Genomic DNA, 23,143 nt, shown 5'->3' with positions numbered 1-23,143 from the left:
GCCTTTCCCTGGGGAGATTAGTAGGAGTTCCGAGCAAGACTGGGGGGGGGCGCGGGGGGGTTGGAATATATATTTTTTTAGTACTTTTCAGATCTGGTTTATAGGAAAAGGGAAGGAGCCCCCAGCAGCACTTCAGCGCTCGCCAGTTTACCTTCCCAGAGGCGAGCCCTTCTCCGCGGCCGCGGGGACGCCGGCGCCCTGAGGGGGTGTCCCGCGGACGGCCGTGCGTGAGGCGGCGAAGGAAGACTCACTTCCCCTGCCCCTCTCATCGCTCCTTCAGCGCTACCTCCGCCACCACCGCGGCGAGGTGAATGTGTGTCCCGCCCCTCCGGCACGGCCGGCGTTTCACTCCGGCTCAGCGGCCCCGCGGAGCTCGCCCCGTGAGCCCGCTCCCTTCTCTGCTGCCTTCCTGAGCCAGCCACCCTCTTTACCGCGTATAGACTGATGGAGAGATTTATAATATTATCACTAGTATGATAATGTGATGATGATGATGATTTGAGCCAAATTCCGCTCAGGGCCGGGGGGGTTGGCAGCAGGTGCAGGAAGGCTCCGTCTCCGCAAAGGAGCATGCTCACCGCTCTCAGGCATGCTCCTTCAGCGGGGAGGGAGCCGGAGCTGGGCCGGGGGGAGCAGGATCCTCCCGGCTCGCACCGTCCTAATGCAAAGTTTGATTGTACAGCGGCCCCCGGGCCGCGGCCCGGCGGCTTGGCATCCCACCGCCGCTGCCTCAGCTTCGCTCGGCTGAGGGAACCGGACGCGCGGGGGGCGAGCCGTGATGGGGGGGGGGGGGGGGGGGGGAGGGGTGGGGAAGGGTTTCCCCGTCGTTCCCGGCGGCAAGGGGAGGAGAAAGAGGAAGAAGAGGAGATGCCCAGGCCAGAATGGCTTGGAAGCCAACTTCTGCCGGGAAAGGCGCGGGTCAATTGCCGCTTCCTCCCAGCTGTCCCCGGCGCTGCCCCCAGTGCTCATGCAAAGCCGAGAGCACACAGGCAGCACTACCAGCACTACCATCATCACCACCGCTATTATTATTATTAATACTGCCATGACTGTGATGCTGTGGGCCGCGCCGGCGGAAGGGAAGCCGCGCTCGGCTGGGGCAGCCGCCCTGCCGCGCTGCGCCCGGCTGCGCGCCCCCCGCCCGGGCTGCGGGAGCCCCGCGCAGCGCCCCGTGCGGCCCGGGGGCAGCGCGATCCAACCCTGCCACAGCGACGGCACCGGCGGGTCGCCTACCTTGAGCTCCTCCGTGTCCAGGTTAGCTGATCTGTCCATAGAGCGAAACTGAACGGAGCAGACTGGAAACTACGGAAGTTGTGCCAAAAAAATGAAAAGGAACAAAGAGGGGGGGAGGATAAAAAAGGGGGAGGAGGGGGGGAAATCTAGTCTGTCAGTTTCCAGCCTAAACTCAGCCTTGTCCTCCAAACCGTGGCTGCTCCCCTCAGTCTCATTCTCCGCGATCACGCCTCCACCGGTTTAAATAAATAAATAAATAAATAAATAAAATATTTCACTTTTTTAAAAAAATAACTCCCTTGAAGATTAAAGCGACAGGTGATCCTTCCCTGGTGAAAGAGATTCGCGTCCTCTGGCAATGAAAGGAGACAGCAAAAAAAAAAAATCCACTCAGTTTAAAGATTTTTTTTTTCCTTCTGCAATAAGCTCAGAAACCGGCGAATCGCTGTATCCCGAGGAAAAAATCCTTCTTCCCTGGACAGCATCATGCAGCAAATTTCAAGCAAATGTGTTCAAACTGAAGAGAACAGTCTATGATAAAAAGCCTTTCTCCGTCATGCTACCAGAGTAGTCTGGTAGCTAATTTAGCACCCTGTGAGCGCAAGACATTAGCGATGAACAATTTCGCTGGCAAAATAACAAAATCCCCCAAGTCCTGCATAGGCTCAAAAATTGTTTTGCAGCTAGTCTATAGTAACGTATATATACACACACCTATATATAATAAAAGAAAGTCTGTACGGTATGGTCTTCTTTGAAGGTTATGCTGGAAGAGTTGGGAGGAAAACAGGAGGTGGATCTCTTGCAGAAGAGAAGGGAGAGAGAGGCAGAGATTTCCCTCTCCGTCCCTGTTTTACTGTCCTTCACCGCCAGGTGACTGACTTCCCTCCTCCCGGCTCGCGCGGGGGGATTTCTCCAGCTCTGGAGCAGCAGCGTTTCCTCCCCGAGCAGCCCCGGCTCGCAGCGCCGCCCTCCCCGCTCCCCGCAGCCCCTCCGCCTCCCCCGGCCGCTGCCGCACGATCCCAAGGGCTCCTCTCGCTGCTCCCCGGGGCTCTGAATAGCAGACACAGCGGTCAGTTTAAAAAACACTCCTGCTTTGTATCTGTTTTGTAATTGCTTTGTGTGATACTCATGTACCGTTCCATATAAAAATGCATGTATATATTTATATCTGCAGGTGTGTCTAAATTAATAAGGTGGTGTGGAACTTCTCAGTCTTTGACTTGTAGTGTGCAGTTTTGTGCAGCTGTTGAGTGTGTATCATTGATGGGCTGCAGCTGTGATGGAGCAGTCTTTCTGATAGCACATGGATTAAGTCTGAGACTCTCTCAGGGTGTTACTTTTACTAATCCCCTTTTCCAAAGGATTCACAGTCTTCTAGTTCTCAGATCACTCTAAAGAGAACCAAAATTAGATTTTAAAATTCGTATTCCTCCCCGCCAAGATTTTATCACAGTCCTTTTTCTTAAGTCTGTCACTTGCAGTTTTGGAGAAGATTTTTGTGATTTTTGGCTTCTTGCTATCAGTCTTCTGGGGGCCTTATTTATGCATTCCATTAATGGCAAGTTCAGAATTATCACTTTCTAGTACTATCCCCTGCTTTATACCCTGCTTTAAAAAGGATTAATACTCCTGATAATTCGACTTAAGTAAGCTAACTTAATAGCTCAAAGTGTACACTCTGTTTTCAGTTCAATATAGATTTGTTTGCAGCTTCCACCACTTCAAGGTTAGTATAAGCTTAAGCCCTGGGTGATGGCCAGTGGTAGCTATTTCTGAAGACTGGATATAGCCTTCATTTTGTGGACAACTACAGATGCAAGGCAGATGCAGGCAAATGACATTTCTCCTTTTTTGCACAAATTATACATGGCTTCTAGGTTCATTGTGAATGCATTGTAAATATCGTTATTATCCTTAATCTAGAATTGCAATTTGTAAAGATTGAACACTTGGTCTGGTGTTCCCATGTAAACCAAAATGCTTACGTCCAAATAAAAGATTGCCAAAGTAGTTACTGAAGCAGCTGTAAACATATATATATATATATATATATATATATATATAAAATATAATATATTCTTTGTATATATATTTATATATAGATAAATTTAAAAGTGTTTTCACCTAAAAGAAAAATATCACTATATCCACCCACTCCCCAAATAAGAAACCTGCAGAGACCTCTGTAAAGAAACCATGTTGGAGAAAGAAGATCTCTCAGAAGACGCTTCAAAGTCTCAAAATGTGTCAATAAGCGGGATGGGTAGAGGAAAGGACTGCCCCAGTGTGTGAAACCAGCCAGGGCACACATCATGAGAGCACCTTGGTGCCCTGGCAGGTGCCACTGGGTAACCAGAAGACTCCTGAGCCTCTCCCTTAATCCATGCCTGTTTACATGACACTTAACAGATCAACTACTAGCTGCACAAAATGCAAATTTATAAAAACAGAAGGCCAAAGACCTGCAGTACTTTGATCTTCTACTGACTTGTTGCTCCTACACTATGGAATTTCTTGGATCTAGCACTCCTCAATTTGTTTTGATATTGGCACAAAATCTGTGGCAATGTAATATATTTCAGAATCCTCTGCTGAATTTGGCTGATGTCAGTCAGGAGTTCAGTGAAAACACAAGGAAAATTGACAGGGCACTCATATAAGCCTAATTTCCTTGTAAACAAGACAAATTTATTTTGACAGTCCCTTGAATAATACTTTAAAATATGTTTCACTCCTCATAGTTAATATAGCCTAACGAGTGACTTTTAAAGTTTGGGTTTATTGCTGCTGAGGCAGGCATGCCAAACTTGATTAATACCAAACTTCTAGTTCCTTCAGATATCTAGGTTTTTATCTTGTGTGTAATCTGTAAGGCATTTCTTTTCTCATGGCAGGGCTCTAATTCACAAGACAGGGCTGGCATTTTCATCCTCCTTATTCAAGCATGGTCCTATGTGTTAGTTGTTGCACATGGTGTGGAATTATTATTGTCATTAAAGAATGCTTTCTGTTTCATTCAGCACTGTTAAAATCTCTTTTCGGCATAAGTGTCAACATAAAATTTTGCAAACTTAATTACAGGGAAAAACTGTAACCAAGCCAAAGGCTAGATCCAAAAAGGAACCAGAAAATCTTTAAGCAAATCAGAATGTGAGCTCTGAAAATGACACCTTAACCTGGTGCAGGTGAGTGTCTGGAAATAAAAACTCAAAGAAAGCAGCATCTGCAAACTCACCAAGCAGTGACTTTGACCCTTGATTCAGCAGGTCAACATGTAGTAGACTAGTGAAGGAATTACATTATTTTGTGTAAATCCAGTACCTTACCTACTATTTCACTTCTGTTCCTGCATTCATCTGATAATTTTTCTAGTTTTTGGGTTTTTTTCCTGCTAATAAGTCACCGTGAAAATGACATTCCCTGCCTAGTCCTATTCTTTCCTGTCCCCACCCATTCTGGTAAGGAAGGCATTTCTGGTAAGTGTAATTAAATATTCAATCAAATATAATTAAAGATTGTGTTGTCTGGATATAATTAAAGGGTGTATGGTGGGAGAGTCCTTGAAGAATAAGCATCCTTAAAAACTGACTGCTTAACTTTGGAGTACTAAAAACCGACTGCTTAACTTTGGAGTACTACACTTAGGTTAAGGTCAAGGTCAGGTTAAGGTTAAGTGTCAGTTATTTTTTGGTGTTAGTCTTCTAGACGGGTATTTTTTTTTTTTAATTAGTCTAGAAAGACCTGTTTTCTCCTGATTTGCATTGTGCATTTTTTTTTAGTAGAGCTGATTCTGAAATACAAGGGCAGGATAGAGACCATATGGAAGACTTCACAATGGTCACTCAGATCAGAGCAGCATTTTATCCAATAAGAAAAAGTTCCCTCCTCAACCCAAAAGAATAAAATTCTGCAGTCATTTAAGACTGCATGCAAACAACAGGGTAGCATATTTTCCTAAATATGCAAAGCATTTTTATAATCATAAGGTGTTAGCAAGCTAATGTATAGATTGCAGCAAACTCCCCCTGTGGTGCATCCAAACACTGAGCAAGTGCAGTTCAGATCTGTGCAGGGAGCAGTGAAGAAACATAGCTTTTCAGCAAGGACTTGGGCTTTTTTAAACAGGCACAGTAGTTTCAATACTAGATAGCTATCACGATTTCTTTCTCTTTCCAGAGGTGGAGGGATGAGCACCATGATGTCCCAAACAAAATGGCACAGAGTGCTTTGTCTTCCCATCAGCACATCTATTTTACCCTTGGGAGACACTTTTTCTCCAATAGAGGATTTTCCAAGACAGGGTCACCTAGAAGATCATCTTATGTGTGTTTGTCTTCTGTAGGTACGGATAACTCACTGGGTTGCTTTAAGCTCTCAGCCCACGTGGGAAGATAAACACCACTTCTTTCAAACAAGTGTGAGTCATCTTGGGAAGTGACTGTTTCCTTCTGACTGCACAGGAGTTCCTTAGATGTCTGAATCCAGGACCACATACTCAGTAACTTAATACAAATACAGTTGAACTAAAGCTGGAGTTACACATTTGCATATAAAAAAATGTTGCAAATCATTATGAAACCATGGAAAAGGATGGAAATCTGTCATAGTGAAACCACAGGTGCTGGTCTTTCTCATTTCTCATCATTTTAAAACAGAGAGGACAATTTTCCTAATGTACTGTTAGTAAGAATGGAAAACTAATTCAAAACCTAATGCAACTCTTCTGATACATTTCATAGGTATTTTGTATTTCAAGGAAACCGAAACCCACCAAAACTGCTAAACCCACAAACCATAATTTCAGGCTGGGGATATACATTGAGCATCAAATATGTGAACAGATGAGTAGTAATACAGTTTTTAAACATAATGACTAAATTTTTCCCAAGTTATAAGGGAAATCTGTATAATTAAAAATGTTTTTTTATGCTATGCTATTCTACAGCATACATATATATATATATATTTTTTTTTTTTACAGCATATATATATATATTTTTTTTTAATAGTGGATGTCAGGCTAACACAGGTATATGTATGTTACATTATAGTTCCCTCTCAGGAAGAGTAGTTAGAGTAACATAAAACAATTGGGCTGAAGGTACCAAACTGTCGTCCGTGCTTCAGAACTACTCTCAAGCCAGGAGGAATAACTTTCTTTGGCCATTCTGCCAATGGCCTGCTCTGTGACTTTATATAATTCAATAACTCATGTTCCATATTGCATCCATTTTCACAATTGTTAGATAAAGGAATTTATATTTATTCATCGGTGTAAGTTTATGAATTAAAGACTTTACAAAATATTGTCACCAAATAATCCAAATTTCAGCGCAACAGTATTTGAGTATTCAAAATAGAATGTTCACACTTCCAGAACAACAAAGCACAATATTTCTGCATCTCAGATAATTTCATATATTCTAATTATGTATAATCCATATGCATATTTTTAATACATACAGATTCCTGAAAAGCTAAACTTCCTAGCAAAATTATTCACTGACCTCTAGCAAGCAAAGTGGGCACTTTAATGAGTAAATATGCAAATATATAATTAGGTTGAAAAACCTGTAAACCTTTAGCTATAATGAAAATAAATGTTGTGAATCAGGAAAAAAAATCCCTCTTCATGTAGAAAAAAACCCATTGATATTCCAGAGCACTGCTTAGAGGAGCTGGACATTTCCATAGGAAAGAAATAGTTGCATAGTAGGTTCAGTTTCATCAGGAGGCAAGTGCTTTTTACAACAATGGTATTTAGACTGTAAGCTCTTGAGGACAGAGACCTTTTCTTTTTAATATCTGAAAAGTGCCATGCAAAGATACATGTATACATTAGTATTTAATACACAAATATTAATAATATTTCTGAGTGAGGAGCATACTTTCACAAAATCATGTTACTTTACAGCTTTGAATGTCAACATAACAGTGTTCAGTGTTAACTGGAGCTATTTCAGAGTAATACCAAGATAGACCTGGGTGCTGTGTGTTGGCAATTTGTGCATATTTTCAAATCAGATTTCTGCAGTTTGAGATGCTGCATGTTTGTATGTGTGCATGGACATCTCTATGAGCCCCATTAGCAACCTTTGAACGTAATGACCAACTTCAAACTGCATTAATTGAAGGCATAAATAGATCCTCCTACCTATTTGTAAAAGCAAATAACTTGAAACAAGACAGAACAAAGACTGTGCTAGTGCCTTCACTAAAAGGCCAACTGCATGGTGAAGTGAGTGTACTTTAGTATGTATCCAGAAATCTCCAGGAAAACAGCAAAAAGCTTTATGCATAAATGTGCAACTATCAGACATGAGAGCAGATGCTGCTCAGTCAAACTTGGTGCCCCTTACTGATCCTCTCATACAAAACAGGGCACAAGCTGACAAAACCCTTTTTTTGCAGTTATCTTTATCTCCTCATTGCATTCTCTGCTGTCTAGTTAGGGGTGAGCTCATCTTGTAGCCTTTGACTAGTTCAGTTAAAATGTCTGTCAACCTTAAGAAAAATCCCATGGAAAAGGGGCTTTGTTAGGTGCACTTCTCAGATAACTTGTTCTATACACTTTTTATATTATATTGCTATAGCTACTACATTCTTATATTAAATTCTTGTTATAATTTTTATACACTTATATGTAGTTATATCTATTTTAATACTTTCAAGTGGCAATACAGCTTGTAAACAATAGCATGTCAATTGTTTTAGGGAATGCTGGAATCTGGTTCTGTTTCTTATTGAAAAAAAGATAATCTATGTTGCTGGACTGGATGCAGCTGGCCATATCCTGTAGTCCTGTCAGAGGGCAAACACAGCCTGCAGTTCCAATATATGTCTATTGAAGTAATGCAAAAACTACACAGATAATTTATTTTAAAAATATATTAAGTTATTGGTCTAAGTTACTACTGGATGTGTATTCCAGAGTAGTGCTGAAACATAGTGTGTGAATTTTGGGTTTGCTGAAATGAGAGAACTACATCCAGAAATCATGTTTTTTACCTCTTCAAGTACAAAATAAGGTGCACAGGAACAACTAAACAAAAAGTGTTATATTCATCTAAGAGAGCATTTAAAAAAATTAAATATAGAAACACAACATTACATCTGGTCTAACTTATCCTGCATTTAGGGAAATACTAAAGTGCAGAAGCAACCGTGCATAACCAGCACAATGCAGCACTTCTTGGAAGACAGTATCTCTAAGGAACAACAGTTCATCATGGAGGCTGCAGCCAGCCCTTTCAATGCATAAATTATTCCTCTTTTCAGTGCTGTGCATATCTGAGGGCATAATCAAGTCTTAGTGCTGGAGGGAGATACTTTTTGTTCTAAGAAATGAAGTCTGGAAAGAAGCCACTTTGCTTAATCTCTGTGAGGCATTACTCTTGTTTCATGAGGAAATGCTCTGCAGTCTCACCATTCCTCCCAAGCTCATCCACACACTGAGAATTTCTTGAACACCTTAAGACAGATGAAGGCTGCCATATCCATCTGCATTGCTACTTAATGTTTAGTAAACCTGCAGCAAAAAATGGCTGAGTTCTTCTAAGGGTTTTTTTTAGTTCAGTGTGAGGTCTGTTTTCTCAAACTCAGTGCTTGATGACTACTGAGAGAGGTATGTGGCACATACCTCTGGACTAATAAGCACATAGCAGCTGCAAAACTGAACATTACCACCTACTAGTACCAAACATCTAACTGCATAGGAGAGGATGCTCTCCCAAAAAAGCAACACGCACAAGTTAGAATTGATTAGCACAGTTTATTTCAGACTTTTCCCATTTCTGTACTTAAATGATATAAAGCCTTAATGATCAAAAGGTCTTTCTTAGAGATATACTAAATGTAAGTAAGATGCCAGGATAGTACAAGAGCACTTCATGTGTAGCAACTCTAGTAAGAGTCAAATTTTTGCACAGCACACAGCAGTTTTAGAAGCAGAGTATTTGAATGGGTTGAACTAAGAGGTGGAAATAAAGGATTTTGAGGTGGCAGAAAGAGCTTAATTACAACACTTTTGTACATGTTAAGAAGTTTTACCATAATTGCCAAGACACCATTTTCCACAAATGGAGAAAGGCTTAATTTTTCGGCTATTTTTAATACTTATTGTGTGTTCTTTCCCATCCAATAAAAGGAAAGCAGATAGTCAATATTGCTGATTATAAAAATAGGGGGTTTATGACTGAAGATGAAGTGTGACAAGTTAACCTTTTCAAGAAGGCTCTATTTAAATAAATTATTAGCATCTGTTCTTTTATCTGATTTTTATGAGTCATTCATTCAGGTACTAATATATAGAGTGTGTGCATGGGGTTATCTCTGACAGCAAAGATTGATTATAGTAGTCATCCATTTTTAAAAGGAAACAGCGCAAAACTTGATATGGAAAGTTAAATCCAGAAATGACAGAGTATTAACTGTGCTACTAACTTCTATACTACTGCTAATATTTTTCCATAATCCTAGCCTACTTTTTCTCACTTCTTTTCCAAAGGGATTAATCCTACCTTGTATGAAGAATATTGGCAGGAGTTAGGAGTTTCAGGGATCAAAATTATGAGACATTTCCAAAGTAAAGTTTTGTGCTAAGGAGCAAAACTTAAAAAAAACCCAAAACAACTGCCAAAGAAAAGCCAATGCAAAATGTGCATTTGTTTATACTATGTATTCTAATGATCTGTTCAGAGATTTTTTATATCCTGCTCTAATATTTTCAATTTTTTTTTGGTACTTCTTTTCATCTTTTCGTCTTATTTAAATTTAGTGCTCTAAACCCAAGGAATATACTTTTCCATTTTTTAAGAACAGCTAAATAAACTAATAATAGTTATAGCAATACCTATGTGTTCTGAAATACTCTCTTACTTTATTCAGGCCTATGTGCTGGAATGTGTTATGAACAAATATTAAATGATCCTCTTTGATATTTATATAACTCAAATACATAGAACTTTCAGGAGTTCCTCCATGTGAAATGCTAGCTGGAAACACTTCAAGTGTTTCTGTACTGGTGCTCAGTGGTTGTAGCTGGTTTGCTCTGAAACACGGACCTTCTTAGGTGGCTGTAAGAGCAGCATCCAGCCTGTCTTTTATATGCTTCATGCCCAGTGTCCAGCCAGCAGTGCCTGAGTGGCATAATATATCAATTTTCCTGTTTGCATCAGCAGGACATGCTATTTGGTATGTCCCGTTGCAAGTAAATTTTAATCATCTAAAGATAATCCATATGAAGATCATTTGATAATCCTTTTTTCATGTAAATACAGGTGGGGCAAAAATGTAGAAATAAGTTGGTTTTATGTGTAAATATGAGCATGTCTTCTGAGGCAATGCTTATGAACACATGATCTCACATATAGCCAGGAATCCTGGGCACAAACTGATAATGAAAACATGATCTTTGCTCATAACTATATGTCTCCATCCTATTGACTCTTACCTTTAAAACAAATGGCTAAAAATATTGAAGTTATCATTATTATAATTTTTACTTTTTGTTTATCTCTTTCAGTATGTTCAAATTCTTGTTATGTGAGATATAACTGAAATGTTGGAACACATTTCTTTTTCAGGGTATCTTTTTTCATTTCTAGGTGGAAATAAAATAAAAAAGATTATTTTGTATCACTACTATTTTTCAATATTTGAGGCAGTACTTTTCTTACAATTGTCAGATATCAGATGAAAATCAAAACCATAATCTCAGAAAAACACAAGAGCATTTTATTTATGCTCTGTTACACTTCATTCCTCTTCACAGATTTCAATATTTTTGCAAATGTATCTCTATGTTTGATGACTAAGCTATTAAGTTACTCATAACAATTCACAGTGAGTCAGCGTATGTGATTCCCAACCTGTTCTATCTTTTATAACTTGGAATTAAGATTTAAGCTCACACAGGACAAAAAGTGGAATAACAGCAGATTGAATTGCACTGCTCTTTTCTGAGGTGTTAAATCTATTTGGCTGTTTTCATGATACACAAGTAAGATAATTCCGCCTGAACACAAGTAGCATGTACCACCAGAACCCCCTTTATACTGTTGCTCCCCCATCTTTCAGTTATTTCTAGCTATTCTCACATTAGAAACCTAGCAGCAGACTTCTAGGGTAGAAATCCAGCTTTACAATTAAGTGAAAGAAAAAGAAATGTTCTGACCAGTATCTTGTTTTATCCTTGAAAAAAGTGGGAATATTTCCAATTTTCAGGGTCCTTTCACAAGATGAAGGGAAGACAGCAGCAGAAACGTAGCAGTGCCAAATTACAAAGAACTGGCTGTACAGGCGATCCCATCCTTCATTCCCTCTCTGCAGCTGAGAGGTTGTGCCATCTGCCCTTTCAGCCTACTCAGTGCTGTCTCACTCATGGAGACGCAAATTTGGATTCCTCTTTTGTCAGAGCGGGTGCAAAGCAGCTCCTATATATAGGAGAAAATGTGCTCTGGGGAAAATGTGCTAACCTCCAATATTTGTGTCATTCCAGGATCAAAAGCAGCCCCTCTTTTATGGAGTATGTGGTTTTTTAAAAATTTCTTCTGAAAAAAAAGAAATGCAGAACAACCTTTTTGCTGGGTCACTGGAGGACTGTGTGACCATGACGGCCATGGCAAATGGAATAGTCCATCATGTCTTTAATGAAAACTTAACCATTTTTATATGAAGCCAGTAAAGAGAGCATTGCCTTTGTGGTGCTGCATCTGAATCCCACTTCATCCTCAGGCCTCTTCTATGACCTCAGAAGCTCCCTGATAAGCCTTGGCCAAAGCATCTGAACAGTAAATGATCCCTTGACCATACTAGTTGATCTGAGAGGTATTTATTCCCTCATGGACTTTAGCTTGCATGCTAAAGATGCTAACAAGCAGAAATATCAGTTGCCCAACCTAGGTGGGAAACAAAGGATAAGCATTTACCATTTGTACCTTTGGTAAAACGTTTTCCTGAATCATAGCCTGAATAGAGTGGCACTATTGGGAACTGCAGTTTGAGAGAAACTCATATCATCACTGCACTTTGGGAGAAAAAAAGTGCAGTAGTTATTAACTTGGGCTGTGGCCAGGATGGAAACTTACTGATGACCAGAGTTAATCATCTTGCAACCCTATAAACAGCAGAGAGGCTCTTTGAGCTTTTTTGGACTGCAGCAGACTGGATGAGCACCTCCCTCTGAGTGGGATGCCTCTTGGAGCTCACAAACGCTCAGTTTGCAGTATTCAACAAACTGTCTCTGAAGATGAGCCCTAGGCTGATATCCCTGCCACATCTTCATGCTTCATGAGCTGAAATCCATTGCCTGTTGGAAATGCAAAGGACTTTGGCATGAGTATTTCATTGAATCTGAGAGGGAATTTTTTATAAGTACCTTTAAAAAAAAAGTGTGCATATTGCTTTAACTTGTGTGAGTGTGATTTTTTTAGGAGTGTTACTATCTCAAATCTGTAGTTAAGTCATTGTTACAATTGTAGTGAACCCTACCTATCAAATTGCTATGTAAATGTTACTCAATAATTAAGTGCTGCTAAACCCTTTTGCACCCTTATCTTTGCATTCATATTCTTTGCACCCTTATCCCCTTTTGCATTCCCAGCTTCTGTGCAAATCATTCCAAATTGCTTCTAAGTTGATCATCCTTTTTATGCTTTGATCTGGGTAGTACATAATAGAGTGAACCTTGCCATTGAGCTCTGTAAAGTCACATTTCCACAAATTCATGTGAAACTCTGCTTTTGCCAATACTTTTGACAATGTTTCTTTAAGCAGCCAAACCACTCATTCATGACAGACTTGAATGGGTTGGTGTGGAATGGCAGCAGTGGAGTACTGGAGTACACAAGGCACTGTCAGCATATAGGACTTCTCTAAAATAACATGGAAGGTTTTGTTGTTATACCTGACCAACCAAGTTGGATCCTTTTCTTTGAAGTAAATACTGATTAAAAGCCTGACACTTTTATTTAAGAAAATAAGGATATTTCAAAGGGCTCCATTTGTACTGTAAGTTGAATATTAAAGAAGTTGCTGAAAGAAAACTGTGAGGGGGAGGGCAATTGGGTCTGGCTTTAAAATGGTATGTGCAATACTTAATGGTTGCCAAAGGGATACCTTAGTGAGCTTTTGTTGCAATAAGCCATATGTGTGACTGAGTACAAGATGCTTATTTATTTGCTTCCTCCAGATACTCTCTCCACTGCAGCAGATACTTGCTAGGAGGGATACCATCTCCCATTGCTCCAGCTGGTTGAGGGGTTTGGACCCTCAGCGCTGCATTTTGGTATTCCAGGAGATGTTGTGTAGCGGTGAAAAGGCCACTTTGCATCTGCTCTGCTTGTTTGTAAATAACTGAATTTAAAGTAAGAGATATTCAGAATAAGGGTGATGCCTGAATTGCATGTTAAGTCCAAGAAATGTGTTTTCATTAATGAACAAAGAGCCTTTAGATGAGATGCTCTAAAGAAAGCTCCTTTTATAAAATGGAGGGTGCTAGAAAGTGTGTGTCACTGCCACTATCAACTCAATAGAGGTTATGCACTGATGGAAGGAACAAGGGAGCTGGCAGAAGTCTGTCTCTTGCTGTCAGTTCCAGGCTGCAGGCTTTTATGTTCATTTGTATTGCAATCAATAAGGAATAGCTTAAATTGGGCTCTGGAAGCTTGATTTTATAGTTTGCTAAATTTCTTTTTTAAATTTGTTTAAAATAAAAGAGAAGTTTCTATGGAAACCTTCCTTTTATTCAAGAAAAATATCTCCCAGTCTTTGTCTCCTCCTCACACAACCAGGGCTGGCTGGATCTCTGCCAAGATCCAGCTGCACTCTCCCAAAGCTGCCACTCCAGCTCAGTGCTGGCCAGTGGAACAAACACTTTGCTACCGCACCCATTGTGCAATTAATGCTGCCTCTTCACCTGTAGGTGATGTTCCCTATTCACACTCCTCCAGCTCCCAAACCAGTTGGCAGCAGAAGACATTCCCCTGCCTGGGAAGCCCTGGCAGCAGTGGCAGCATGTGCTGGATGTATCCTCATCATCCCGCAGCACCGCCCAGAGCAATGGCAACCAGGCAGAGTGAGCAAAAGGTCTGGGTTCTTGGAATTGGGAAATGCTGGCCACCTTGGTCTTCCTAGGAGGCTAAGTGGCTCCCAGGGCTCAAAGTTGTTTTTCTCATAAAGTTTTGTATGTGGAAAAAAAACAAACAAACTCCCTGAGATAATCTCTGATTCTGAGTTACAAAGCCTCAAAGAAATAAGATGATGGAATTGCTTGGGTTTAAGATATTTTTACTCATTATTGTCACTACCATCAGCTGATGGATATTATTTTTTTTTCCATGAACAGGGAGAGCTTAAGACAGTTGGTCTGCTTAGAGTTCCTAAGTCTCCTTTCCAAAAGGCACTCCGAAGCCTTTCTCTCAGTTTGTGACATTCTGATTTTTTTTTTTTTTTTTTTTTGCCTATCAGTGCAAGATCTTCCCTCAGCTTCCGCTTCCATTACTCAGCCTCTGACCAGTCTTTCACAGCATTGCTCAGCCTAGGATCTGGGTTTGAAATGCCTGATGAAAATTAGACTTCAAAATTTTTTTAAATTCATCTTGAACTCCCTGAAACTACTTTGCTCACCAGCTTCACCCATCATTCATTCAGAGCTATAGTAGTACATATGAGAAAAAAAAGAACCTATAAAATCTGTTCAGAAAGGATCTATACCAGTTTTTATCTCAAAATACAGTAGTATATTTGTAGAAAGACAAGATAACAATCAGATGTATGTCTAGCTTCTCTTAACTTTGATAAAAATTCCTTAAAGATAACAAGCTTTATAAATTCATAGATTATTTTGTATTTGTGTTGCTTTCAGTTCTGTATAATTAATTTTCAGTACAGTACTTTATTAGATGAGCTATTGAATACAGAAAATAATTCAGCTTTGCACCACTTTATTTTTAAAGTCAGGAGTAAGATGTGCTAAACTACAGGCAGGTATACAATTTTTTTTCTTTTTTAAATAAAAATGGAACTTAAAATAAAATGAATGCAAACTTTCCCCAGCTGTAATAAATTAATATAAAAGAGATCCTGAAAATGAAAATATGTGCATCAATATCTTGGTATTTTTCTAGACTTTATTCCCCTAATAAAAAAACCAGAATTAATAGCTCAATAGAATACATCCTTTACCTATCCTGGCTGGCCATTCCTCACCTCTTAGGGGAATGTTGTCAAGAGAAAAGCTCCCATGCGTGTTCCTTATGCAGTGCTGTGAAAGTCAGTGGTCTTAAATTAACAGAATAGAAGAGTTTCCTGGAAAAGGATTTTTTTTTAAATTTCAATTTTAGCTTTTTATGTAATAATGTTTGAATCAAAAAATCTCAGAAAACCATTTGACTACTTTAGGAATTTATTCTCAATCCCTCAGATGACTAGGTAACTGCATTTTTACCGATGCTCACTGTAACTTAGCTAGCCTAAGGGTGATATAAAACAGGACTCTTCAACTTCTTTGACAACTATAGCCAGATTTTATTACAGTGTGTTGCTCATGGACCAGAGGACAAACAAACTTTATAACATGATGAATCACCTGGGGAATAGATCAATCTGCATGCCAGGAGCTGGGCAGCAGCAGTGTAATGCAGTAATGTCTCCATTATATTGCAAATACCATATGAACAAGAGCTGGAAGTTGATGCATTTATTTATGGTGTTAGCAAAAGATGTAGCAGTTCTTTCTGCATAAACACAAACAAAATTAAGCAAACAAGTGTCAAACATTAAATCATTATTGCTAGCACATAGTCTGTTATTTTGACTGTATTATTCATGTAAGATGGTCTCCTGGCTTTCTGATTAAAGCTGCCAGAAATTATGTTCTTTAACCTCACTGTCATCAAGAGTCATTCAAATGGTGGCATTTTTAATTAAAGATCATTCTATTTTTTTTCGGCAAGAGAAAAAATCATATTAGATAATGGTCAGAATGAAAAAATAAATTGTTCTGCTTGTCAGTCTCACATCACTCTTATGCTTAATTAGTTCTTGTTGTTTGGAATCCCTAGGTGAAAAATTAAAACAATCCATTTCCTAGCCAAGATATAACACTGGGATTTGCCATGATAAGGAAACTACTTGAGAATACATGTATGATGATACACAGAATTCCTTATCACCCAAACACAAGAAATTTCAGAATGCTCTTTATCTCATTCAAATGTCCTTATGGCTTTCTGTTCACTCCAAACAATACAAATGCATGAAGACTCCATGGAATACTATATTGCAGGACTTGTGATAACTTCTCTGTTCCCCATGTATAGTAGCACTTTTTCTTTGGTCCCCCATATCACTGAGAATAAAACTGAGATGAGAAGGGAAACCTCTTTGGACCTCTTTTACCTCCTGTACATGTCAAACTCATACAGAAAGGCTGAAGTATCTGTGTGTAGGAGAAAATGTGCAAAATTTAGGCTCTGTTTCCTTGGCTTTTGCTTTCAGCTCCTTCTTGGGGTTTTCTGACTGCCATTCCTCTGTTGGTACAGAAATGAGAAGTTCAACTTCTGCATGCAAAACATTGCAAGTGAATTTGGATACTGTAAAGACAGGTCTTGATGGACTCAGGGTTGAAAAGTGTTGGTCACATAAAAAGAAAATGCATTTCCTGCATATCCAGTGAAAAGGCTTTACTTTTCTCTCATTTGTCTTGTTCTTAAGAAGGCAAGTTATGAGTGAACACAGAGGAATGACTATATGTAGTCCCTATTGCAGGAAAAAGCCTGAAGATAGACACTTCCCTATCTCACAGCTACTCTTTTCTCAATTTCCTCTTCAGGCTTTTTTCAGGCCATGTTCTCTTAGGAGGCTTTTACTTTGCCTTCACCAATTCCTGCAGGTTTCCCTGCCTTAAGAATCCATCATCTTTTCCTACCTTATTTAACAGGCATCCTCTTGGCACCTGACTCACCTTGTGGACCTTCAGAATCATTTCTGTGCTGCCCTTCTGGCCCTTGCAAATTGCTGCCTCTGTTTGATTAGACAACACTTGTTAGAGGAAATATCATCTCTCAGCTGCAGTCCCATTGTAAGGGCTTTTTACGAAAGAGATGTCTTTTTATGTGAGTACAGTTAATGGATAATGGCCCATTATCAAGAAGCTGTGACTTTGCTCATAGGTTTTCTTTCAGCAGTGGAAGTCTTTACTGTTGTTAGCACACAAATTTCTGGAACATTTACACAGAAGCAATTAAGGCCATATTCAGATAGGCTATTATTCTACCTAATGGGTACATAATAGGTACTTAATAGATATTTAGGCACCTATTATGCTTACCGGTTCAAAAGAGCAAAATTATCAGGCTCTTTTCCAAGGCCAAACAGGAATTGTCATGAGGAAGGCAAACAGACATCAGGATGCACCATATTATGGGTTCAAATTTATTGTTCTGGGCAAAAGCACAGAGAATTCTACTGTGCTTCCTCTGAAAGGTTTTTCTTTCCAAAGCAGAGCTCTAGGAATTTGTGCAACATCATAGACTTGGTGTTTGTAAGAAAGGACCTGATGCAAGGGTCAGGTGACTTTATCTTAAAGTGTCACAAGCTTCCATGAGTACAAGTTCTGTAGTTTAAAACCAGATATTTTTTCTTTCATTTAAACTATAAAATGCAGTTTGGAAGTTATTTAAACACTTTTTTTTTTCATTTAAATACTTTTTATCATTTAAAATAAGAAAATAATACAAAAGCAAAGTCAACAAAAAGAGCGAATAAATCCAGAAGCTTTGCAAAAAGATAAATATTTCTCCCCTACCCCCTTCTCATATAAATTATAATCAAGCTCAGTCAGCTGCTTTAAGCTTACAGGTGGAAATCCAGCCTCTCCTCTCTTCATGCTTCCCCCATCTGGTTCTTTCTGATGCCTCCTAGTAGCAGTGCCAACCTTCCTACTCTGCTTTTGCTGGAATTAGGAAGCAACCATGAGGATTTCTCTTGGAAAAAGCACTGAATTTATCCCAGATGTGGGATCAGTCACATTATGGAAAGAATGGAAGTAATCTTTTGCTTAAGCTGTCATTAAAACAACGTCTGTGTAGTTTTTGAGCACATCATCCTTACATAAAATGACAATTCTGGTAATAAAATATTTAAACCTTGCTCTCAGAGGATCTCTAATTCTGCTTGTGGATGCCCACAGAAGTTCTTTAGACATTTCAAATATTCTGTTAAGACTCCATAGAACTGTTTTTACTGTCTATTGGTGATGAAACTCTACACTATTGTTTCCTGATGCAAGCTGAATCCAGTAGCAGAATGTATGATTTTAAACCCTAAGGTGAAAAAGAAAGTCTGAGTTTCTAATGCTGTACTAATAACCTGCTTTGGCAGCTTGCAAACCAAATGCTGCAAGGTAAGAAAGCAATAAATCAGATCAAAACAATTCCAACAACCCAAACGCAAAACAGGAATAACACACAGGATTCCTTCTGGTTTTTCTTCTGGCCGCCTCTTCCCAGAAATGGGGTGCAGAAAACCTCTGACATCAGAGGGGTCCCTGTGCCCAGTGTAGCCGTGGAAGCCACAGCTTTTGGCTGCTGCCTGCATGTTCTCATGGTCCAGGGCATAGATTCAAGAAAACTGATTTTCAAAGCTGAAAAATTAATGGCTTTTAAGCCATACATCACTGCATTGAGGAAAGCAAATCTCATAAACTTCCGGATTTGAAAACATTTTTCCTTCTTCAGTTTCTCAAAAAAAGCATCTGCTGTAACCAAAAGTTTGAATGTCACTGGCCTCAAAAACCTGCTGAGCTGACTCAGAGAGAAGTCAAGAGCTTGAAAAGCAGTCCTCTTTAGCATAATCTTTCTATGACATTCCTAATGGAGCCAAAATTGCAATGGTCAAAATAATCACATATTTTGATGTTAATAAAATATGTGTTAAGAGGTCTTTCAGTGGCAATCCTATTAAACTGTCTCAGTTTTACATGGTCTTAAACTCTGTTCATCTACATGTAGTGAGTACATTGCAGTCTCAACTAATCATTAGATCAAACATCTTTCATTTAATACCAATCATTTACTCAGGATTATGCATATAAATAAATAAATAGAAATTTAATCCTACCAAATCACCCAGCCTTATTGCCTTAGCAGAAACTTCTGAATGTTTCTCTCACTGACTATTGAAAAAAATTGCTGTTCATAAAAGATAGAATTGTGTAGGCACACAGGTCTTGGTATCTACATCTGTGTGCTTGTTAATGAAATGCTTTGGAAATAGAAGCTGGTATCTGAGGGCCTGAAGCATAGAAAAGGAGGCAATACATGAGTTTAAAAATGTACTTGACAAATATGTGGAGTCAAAAGATAAATCAAAAGGTAAATACAAAGACCTTTGTTTAGGAAATCCAAGACCCACAATGCTTAGAATCTAGGGATGTATCACTACATGCTACTCCTGTTCTTTTGGGGTTTTTCTGCATTTCTTTGGAAACTAGAGGTATGAGAAGGAACAGCTAAAAGAGTAAAATGCTAATGAGAGAATGAAGACTACTTACCACTACACATTATTCTGCACTTTGCTTATCAAATTTCCATTAAAATTGGAAGTAAACAATCAAGCATGGCACCTATCTTACTAAAAAAGCAAAGTAAAAGAAGGTCATAGAAAAAAAAATTCACAAAAAAGTAAAGCCTATAAGAAGAAAAATATGAAATAACATAGAAACTTTAATCCATTAATACAAATTTATTTTTGTAAATATACGCCCCTAGCAATAAATGCGAAAAGAGATTTCAAGGAACAAGTTGTTTGTTGTATAAAAATAAAAACCCCCAGTTTTATTCAAACATATCAGAAGCAGGAATCCAACCAGAAATAAAGATTAATAGATAACAGAAATATACTGACTGATCTTGAGAAAGACAACACCGTAGCATAATATTTAAATTAATTTTTTTCACTAATACAAAAAGTGTGAGGAGGAGGAGGGAGCAACCATCTCATACTGAAGTGTCAGATGTCAGAATACTTCAATAGAATACCTTGTAGCAAGACATCAGTACAATTTCTTAACTAGGAGAACTAAGGAAATTCAAATATCAAATTGCTGAAATACTGACTATGGTAACCCATCTGTCAGTCAAATTAGCTTCTCTGAAGGGCAGCAAGAGGTATCCAGATATTTCTAGGTGCTTGATTTCAAAACTGAGACTATAAATAAATGCTCTGAGAAAGACAGGCTTATTAGATAGTGAAGTAACCATAATACATTAGAAAAGGTCAATGTACTTTATGTAAAGGGAATGTAGTTCGAAAAATATTTTTTGCTTCTCAAATCTGCTGGAGTCCTTTGACAGAGTCAGTGGTGTGAGTAAAAGATATGTTTAGAATAGTGAGTTAAAATCTACAGCTGACTGTGAAGACCTGCAGGAATATCTTGTGATATTAGCTCTGGAAATGGGAATGAAATGGCAGATAAAATTCAATGCCAATGAATGCAAAATAATGCATTTGGTAGAAGAAACACAATAACCCTACTATTGATGCACAATAATGAGCTCTGAAAGATCTTGTAGTCATTATAAGTAGATTTTTGAAAGCATCAGCTGAATGTTCAGAGGCAGTTAAAGTGGTAAATAGAATTTAGGAAGTATTATGAAAGTAATAAAGAATAGAAATTGTCATTATGACAATATGTCTGGTGAATCTGCATCTTGTGGATGTAATTCTGATCATCTTTGTTAAAATAAAGCAGCAGAAGTAGGGCAGTTTAAGAGGTAGAAGATAGATCAGAAATATGGAGATTAAGAGTACTCTTCACTTTGGAAACAAGATGGCTGATAGGAGGAATGTATAAAAGATAATGTAAAATCTGAAACAGTACAAATACTATAACCAAGTAAAGTTTACCTTGTAGCAAAATTGTTAGGGAACGAGCTTAAAAGAAATCAAAGAGAGGGTCTTATCATAAAATACAATATAGTCACAGTTTTCATGGAATGATAAAGCTCAAGAATAGGGCTAGAAGAAGAATTGGGAAATTAATGTATGATAAGTTTCTCAAACATCAGTAGGAGGAAATGTCCAGAGAACAATCTCAAGATCAAAAACTTAACTTAACTGCTGGTTACCAACAACTCAGTGGTTGTACCAAGGGAGGTGCAACTTTTTTTGTACTTACACTCCTTTTAACCTTTCACTTGAATCATCCACTGTACTGCTGAGACCTGGTGAGGTTTGGTGAGGTTTGATACAAGAGAGATTCTTGCCAGCATTTGCATTCTCTTTTACTGACCTTTGTCCAAAACCATGCCTCTTTGGTGAGTTCACTCCTGTAAATAAATGGTCCTCCTCATATTGAAGATGTGTCAATAGGACATTTCAAATGGCATGTAGTAATTAACCCCAGAGCTTCTGCCTGCCTTAAAATTTAAGAATCATCATCATCATCTTTTCTACAGCTAGTCAGAAGACTCTGAGTTGTAAGTTTTCCTACTGTACAAAGCATCCAGTTTGGACTACTTAAAAAAATATTTTATGCAGAAAGCTTTGCAATTCTTTTAAGTAGGGCTTTTGTGAAGCATCTGAAAGAGAATCTGTTTTGATAGATAATTTACTGATCACATTATCTAAAGCCCCCTATGCCTCACTGAGCTTTGTCTTAAATATGGGGAGAAATAAGCCATTGAAAATGCACACCCTGTATTTCTCCTGTTGAACTTTCTAAATAAATAAGAATATACTGAAGTAACATGAATTTAACTAACCGAGTAAGATTTCATTCACTAAAAAAAATAAATTGGAAATTAGAAAGCAACATGCATGTTAATAAAAGGAAGAATTTTTTATATTTGTTTGGGGCTCTCTTTCCCCAGATCTTTTGTCTAGTATTAGATTGAGTAACTAAATGGCTGCAACACCCCACCTCAGAAATAGCTTTATTTAGGTGATGAGCAGGGAATTTTTTAGTTGGATTACGCCATACAGATGTATGCCTGCACATTGGAAGAAAGGGAAGTTATTATGAAATCTGTTCTTGCTATCTCCATGTTTAAATTGTCAATAATTTCAAGTAAACATAAGAATATGGCAAATGCAAATTTAAGGTTCCACACAAAAATTTGAGAACAACACATGACATTGATGATTACAAGAAATTGCAGACTAACTTGATCATTTGCTCTCAGGGTACGAGGAAACAAAATGTATTTTAATCCTACCAAGCATGTGATTGTATATCAGGGACAGAGGTGCAAAACAGTTCTTAGGAAGGAGGAGGGAGGGACAAGATTTCTTACATTTGCTTACATATAAACCAACAATTTATGCTCATACTCCCCACAAAGGTCAATGTGATTTTTGATTATAGAAATAGGAGAGTTTCCAAACTAGAGACACTTTTATGCTGCTGTAACATGTATTGGAAAAATTCACAGTATGTTTTAATAACATTTCTAGTGGTAAACAAAGATCCACATTGTTCAATCTTTGTGGAGATAATTATTGAGATTGGATGATGTAGAATTGTGCAGTCTCAGCCAGAAAAAAATTATGAGCAGGAATAATTCTTTCTTCTGGTAAATTAATATTTTACATATATTTATATATACCATAATTTATAGAGATCATATTCATAGAACAATTCTAAACAGGTTAAGTGTAGATGGGTATTTATACAGAATTTTAAAAATACATCATCTCCTCTTGTTTTTATAATACATATTTCTTTTTTTAGATTGTTTTTATCATGCTATGAAATGATAAAATATTACTGAAACATAAATACATGTATTTCTGGGAACAAGAATATTGAAAAAGTAAATTTATGTTATTAAAAGCATGGATCAGAAATTATTCATTCATTTGATAACATGAAAAGAATTTTTCCTAATTTCCATTTTACTTTTTG

The 23,143-nt window shown here is 38.3% G+C and overlaps 1 protein-coding gene and 1 long non-coding RNA gene across 2 annotated transcripts in view; one reads left to right on the top strand and one right to left on the bottom strand.

The window, feature by feature from the left end:
• The window catches only part of SGCZ (sarcoglycan zeta), a 395,468-nt gene extending 393,213 nt beyond the window's left edge, over nt 1-2,255 (bottom strand). The window contains exon 1 of the mRNA XM_064418070.1: nt 1,234-2,255. The gene's annotated coding sequence lies outside the window, so the exon portion shown is untranslated. The remainder of the gene's footprint in view (nt 1-1,233) is intronic.
• On the top strand, nt 2,179-14,178 carry LOC135299270 (uncharacterized). The gene is made up of 3 exons (XR_010361282.1): nt 2,179-2,305; nt 4,318-4,421; nt 11,735-14,178. It is a non-coding gene; the product is annotated as an uncharacterized LOC135299270 (long non-coding RNA).
• Nucleotides 14,179-23,143: the final 8,965 nt, after the last annotated feature.

Source organism: Passer domesticus, chromosome 4, assembly GCF_036417665.1.
Source record: "Passer domesticus isolate bPasDom1 chromosome 4, bPasDom1.hap1, whole genome shotgun sequence".
Classification (NCBI taxonomy): domain Eukaryota; kingdom Metazoa; phylum Chordata; class Aves; order Passeriformes; family Passeridae; genus Passer; species Passer domesticus.
This window is presented reverse-complemented; position numbering and strand designations above follow the sequence as displayed.